We start from the raw sequence: 6,144 nt of genomic DNA, 5'->3' as shown, positions 1-6,144 counted from the left end.
TAAGGAGCAAATAGACACGATGTGGGTCAAGGCATTTGGATTCTAAGCCATTACTGTACTCATATATCTGAAAGCTTTAATCGGAAAACAGTGGACAGAAGGATGTGAGAAACGGCACATTATAGGGAAGATCTAGGAAAGCAAGTTATTTGAGGCTAGCTAGTCTTTTTAGTGCAAATTCCCTCTTTGTGCAATTCACTGCAAAAGGAAACACAGGACTGTAACTTTGGAAGATATCAATTTGATTTGTCTAACTCAATTTGTCAGTACTTTCTGATTTTGCCCCCCATTTTAAGAAAAAACTCTTTCAATGTATTCAAGACAGAACAAAGTAGACATATGCTTTAACACATTAAAAGTAATTTCTCTCACTTTTGCAACTTAGACATATAAAAAGGTAGCTACTTTAGAACTGACTAACCACTCCTTGGTAACATTATGTCATTCTTCTTGCATTAGTTCAAAATATATAATATATGAATTATCAAAAATGTCAAGTTAGTTTTGTTTTTAGTTTCAGACATTTAGTTTCCAAATTTGTATATTCTGAACAGTGTTTCTGTTATTAAACCTATCCTTATTGATACAAATTGGGTGAACAAAATAATAGAAACACCTGTCAGTTGATGCAATACAGTTCAAATGGCAACACAAACTATATACTTTAAAACATGTGGTCAACACCTCTCCCATATATATATGTATATATACACACAAACGTACAGTATTATATTCTCAACTTGAGAACTCATTTGGTTTTCCAATATTCAAAAAACATATATATACAGTGAGGAAAATAAGTATTTGAACACCCTGCTATTTTGCAAGTTCTCCCACTTAGAAATCATGGGGGGGGGGGGGGGCTGAAATTGTCATTGTAGGTGCATGTCCACTATGAGAGAGATAATCTAAAAAAAAAAAAAATCCAGAAATCACAATGTATGATTTTTGAACTATTTATTTGTATGATACGGCTGCAAATAAGTATTTGAACACCTGTCTATCAGCTACAATTCTGACCCTCAAAGACCCTTAGTCTGCCTTCAAAATGTCCACCTCCACTCCATTTATTATCCTAAATTAGATGTACCTGTTTGAGGTCGTTAGCTGCATAAAGACACCTGTCCACCCCATACAATCAGTAAGAATCCAACTACTAACATGGCCAAGACCAAAGAGCTGTCCAAAGACACTAGAGACAAAGTTGTACACCTCCACAAGCAGCTTGGTGAAAAAAGTCCACTGTTGGAGCAATCATTAGAAAATGGAAGAAGCTAAACATGACTGTCAACCTCCCTCGGACTGGGGCTCCATGCAAGATCTCACCTCGTGGGGTCTCAGTGATCCTAAGAAAGGTGAGAAATCAGCCCAGAACTACATGGGAGGAGCTGGTCAATGACCTGAAAAGAGCTGGGACCACCGTTTCCAAGGTTACTGTTGGTAATACACTAAGACATGTCATGGTTTGAAATCATGCATGGCACGGATGGTTCCCCTGCTTAAACCAGCACATGTCAAGGCCCGTCTTAAGTTTGCCAGTGACCATTTGGATGATCCAGAGGAGTCATGGGAGGAAGTCATGTGGTCAGATGAGACCAAAATAGAACTTTATGGTCATAATTCCACTAACCGTGTTTGGAGGAAGAAGAATGATGAGTACCATCCCAAGAACACCATCCCTACTGTGAAGCATGGGGGGGGGGGGGGGGGGGGGGGGGGGGGGGGGGGTAGCACCATGCTTTTGGGGTGTTTTTCTGCACATGGGACAGGGCGATTGCACTGTATTAAGGAGAGGATGACCGGGGCCATGTATTGCGAGATTTGGGGGAACAACCTCCTTCCCTCAGTTAGAGCATTGAAGATGGGTCGAGGCTGGGTCTTCCAACATGACAATGACCCGAAGCACACAGCCAGGATAACCAAGGAGTTGCTCTGTAAGAAGCATATCAAGGTTCTGGGGTGCCCTAGCCTGTCTCCAGACCTAAACCCATTAGAGAATCTTTGGAGGGAGATCAAACTCTGTGTTTCTCAGCGACAGCCCAGAAACCTGACTGATCTAGAGAAGATCTGTGTGGAGGAGTGAGCCAAAATCCCTTCTGCAGTGTGTTCAAACCTGGTGACAATGTACACACTTTGTTAGTAATCACACACAGGCCTGAAATACACACACATGCTCAGGACCTATACATGCACTAATGGAGAGATGTCAGAGTGAGTGGGCTGCCAGCTGAAACAGCACCCTGAGAGGTTGGGCGGGTACAGTGCCTTGCACAAGAGTACCTGACAGAGCCCAGGAGGTGAAGTGGCATCTCTCCAGCCACCAATCTACACTCTGTACTTTTTGGTGCATTTGGGACTTGAACCAGTGACCCTCCGGTTCCTAACCCAACTCCCTAAGAACTGAGCTACTGCCACCCCTTATATATACATGTACTGTATATTATAAACTAAATCATTTTACAGGCATCCGGTTTTATCATATTAACACCATCCTGCATTATTTGTTGCTTCTGATATCACATTAACCCAAATATAGCATTGGACAGTTTGTTATGCTCTATGTCAACTCTTGCCAGACCTTGAACCTGAACACATGATTTGACTGAACCTCTAGCCAATTAACCAGAACATGCCTGGGGTGTAATCTTTCCATGCAAGAGAACCAGTGAGCCAGTAAAGTATCTGGTGAATATGTACTGTATATATGTTTAAGCATTAGGCAATTACAATTGTATGACATCTAGAACATGTCAGCTACAGGTGTAATACCATATTCTGAAATCTAATATGGTGTGTTTCTGAGTCGCTAAGCATCATCATCAAATCACAATGAATACAGAATCCCCTGTACAAAACAAATATTTTCATAAAATTGTATTTCAAAATAATGAAAACAGATCAGCCTCAAAATAAGCAACATTATGCATACTGTGTGTGGTAAACAGAACTTACCACCTGCTAGACACCGATACCTGGAAGCAGATTTATGGTTGTTGTGGTTTGCTGAACCAAAGGTCACTGTCGGGCCAAGAAAGTCATGCTGAAAAAACATATTTCAGGGAGGTTTATCATACCTCTCTTTAAACATGTCTCTATGAATTTGTTAACGTGTAAATGTGGGTTGTTCTGTCAACATCCATGAAAAAATGTAACATTTATAGTCAAAATGTAGGTGTGTTTTATCAAAGCAATCCAAGCCCACATTATTGAAAACTAAACTCTAAATACTAAGACAAACAAACAATAAACAGCACTTACTTTAAGTGCACTAAAGTACTTTGTTATGACTAAGTTTGCCATTTTGTTTCATATCTAAATGGATCATTGTGTGAATGGGTGCTGCAAATATCATTTACTGTATACGTATTGCTAGTAAGAATGTTTTTGTTGGCGTAATGTACTGTATACTTGTCGATACTTTTGATCAGGTTTCAAATCTTTATAGGAACATAAACTAACAGGTGCTTCGTGTTTGACACAACACCCAATGGGAAGGGACAATGTGACACAACTGAACATTGCATCTCTAAGCCTCTAGGGACAGTGGCTGGCAATGGTTACGGCATGTCTTAAAATAATACAACTCTCGACATGACATGCAACTGAAATACCAGAGTCTGTAAAAGAAAGAAAAGCTGCAGGGCTGCAGCCAGAAGCCTGTATCTATCTACAGGTTTTATTAAAAGCCAAAAAACAGTACAAAGTATGTGATAGACAAAACGTTTTCGATTTTAATGTGTCTGCTATGATTTCTTTTCTTCAAATGGCTGCATTAAAGAGGTCAAATTTCATCCAGTGAACATCATCATTATATATATCCACTTCAGTTTGTCAAATCTATAAGGGCCATTTAGAAATTCCTTCCTTTGCTAATTGAAGTTGGCAGGATGGTAATTATTATGTCCCAGTCATGTCAAGAAGGCATCACTTCCACTAAACATTTTCCCTTTTTTATTATAGGTTTTATGCAGTGTGTGCTTTGTAGAAGTGAGATAAGCAGGTGCATTGTTAAGCATAAGATTATCGACTTTTAGGCTCCATTTTATGTGTATTTCAGAAGAATAACCTAAAAAAATGTGTCTTGAAAAATCAGAAACAACATGAGTTTGTTTGCCCTCAGAGTTTTACCTTCTTTATTTTCATAATGAATCATTTAAAAACAATACATCAGGACATTATGATTACAGTACAATTACATTAACATTCACATTTACTACACACAGCAGCAGCAGACCTAATCAAGTCCTAACCTTGTTAACTCAGATATATCTAGATTTCAGGCTTGTACACAAACAAACTTCATCTTCATTTGCGTTACTCGATCTGGTTTATGGAAACAAATGATTCGTTAAGGAGGTATTTAACCTGCTCCCTCACCCACCCTTCACTGTGACCCCTCTGGGCTTCACCGCCCACCCAACCTCCAATGTCTTTGGAGTCACCACAAATACAAAATAATCCTAAACAGCTTTAGGCAGTCACCGGGTGTAGTCAGTAGAGGAGCATCAAGCTCAGACCCCTACGCTGCTGGAAGGATCTATTACATTGAAAAAATTAGCAGAAGGCACAGTGTGACCAGACTGCTGCCTGAAAGGGAACAGAGCTGAGAGCACTGAGGACTGTGAGCAGGTAGGTGGCCCTCAAAATGAAGGCAGGCTGGAAGAGGAAATATTCTGTGCAGAGCAGAAATGGATTATATTCAGCCTATTTCTTGTTAGTCAGCCGCTGCGAACATAATCAGGATAAATATGTCTACCGTCAGTGTTTGCATCAGTGAGACATCAGCATTTAGTGAGCAGGTTCACAGATAGGTGCAGTAAAAAACCTAATTTGTACATTAGAGGAAGGAAGTGTGTAATGAATGCATGCTGTAATTTTCCTCTACAAAGGGCTGAACTTGCTGTGCTTAAAGAACAATAAAATGAGTGCAATTTGTATGTGCTATCTAATTTCAGTTGCTGACATTACAGAGCATGTAACCACGTTAATAATTTTCTGTATTCATTAAACATTGTGGAGGACACATACATTTGGTGTTGGTGCATGAACTCTTTAGTGAGGAATGCAGGCTTCTCGAATTTCACAGTTTTAAATCTGGGAAGCTGGATCATAGCAGTGAGGTCAGGGGTGCTTGGGTGATGACTAACTTTAGATGAGAGGTATCATATCGATGATAAGGCTCAGATTCAGAGAGCTGCGTGAAGGGTGTGGGTTGTGTTTTGGCAGAAAATAGGATTTCTTTTCACATTAAAACACGCGCGCAGGATTGAGGTTAATACTGTCTGCACTGTAGTTGTTCTCTCTATGCTGGTATCCAACATTGTGCACATGCGGAAGGTGTTTTTGTAAAAAAAAAAAGGAATTATCTTCAATGCTATTGTTTCATAGATCTGAAAGGACACAATCAATTGTATAAGACTAAAAGTAAAGGGGTACACAGACTGGTCAAAACATGCTCCCACACATAATATGCTACAGCTTAAGTATTTCTAACATGTTTTGAACGACAGATATGCATCAATGTGTCAGCCCTCTTACAGCAAGTAAACAAATAAGCAAATCCACTGTGAAGTTTGAATAGCATCAACGGCACTCATTGGACACCAAAAGGCCTTGTCATCAGGCCCAGTTTTGTGTGACTTACACAGCAGAAGCTACTGTCTCATACACTCAGATGGAGTTAGACGTGTGGAGAAATGCAGGGAGGGACATTTAAGAAGCTACCATTTCAAGAGTATGTGGTCAGTGGTGCCGTCTTCTGAGATGGGTGACTGAATCACTAAGACATGTCACGTACTCCTCAGACATTAGGCATAATTTGTTTGTCTGCTGTGCAGGCTCTTAAGCGTCTTATTTTTCTATTCTGTTTTTTACAACTTCAAAGAACTCAGCAGGCATCTTCTGAAGACTGTATTTCATGTCATTATTTCGAAAAGAGGTCAAATTGTCAGTGGATGTGGTGTTTTAAACATGCAAGGATGAAATTAGGGGCAAACATTACAGGGTTTGAACATACTAAGGGAGCTCACAAAAACTCACTGATGAATCTGTTAATGTAATATGTCAGTGACCAATCAAGTGCAATTTCAATCAATTTAGACACTACTACACATACAGACACACACACACATATATATATATATA

The 6,144-nt window shown here is 39.7% G+C and overlaps 1 protein-coding gene across 1 annotated transcript in view; it reads left to right on the top strand.

Annotated features, from left to right (window-relative positions):
• Nucleotides 1–4,393: 4,393 nt before the first annotated feature.
• The window catches only part of LOC117943304 (immunoglobulin-like and fibronectin type III domain-containing protein 1), a 25,300-nt gene continuing 23,549 nt past the window's right edge, over nucleotides 4,394–6,144 (top strand). Inside the window, exon 1 of the mRNA XM_034869354.1 lies at nucleotides 4,394–4,629. The gene's annotated coding sequence lies outside the window, so the exon portion shown is untranslated. The remainder of the gene's footprint in view (nucleotides 4,630–6,144) is intronic.

This window comes from Etheostoma cragini, chromosome 4 (genome assembly GCF_013103735.1).
Source record: "Etheostoma cragini isolate CJK2018 chromosome 4, CSU_Ecrag_1.0, whole genome shotgun sequence".
In the NCBI taxonomy this organism is placed as follows: Eukaryota; Metazoa; Chordata; class Actinopteri; order Perciformes; family Percidae; genus Etheostoma; species Etheostoma cragini.
Note: the sequence above shows the minus strand (reverse complement) of the source record. Positions and strands in the feature narration are given on the sequence as shown.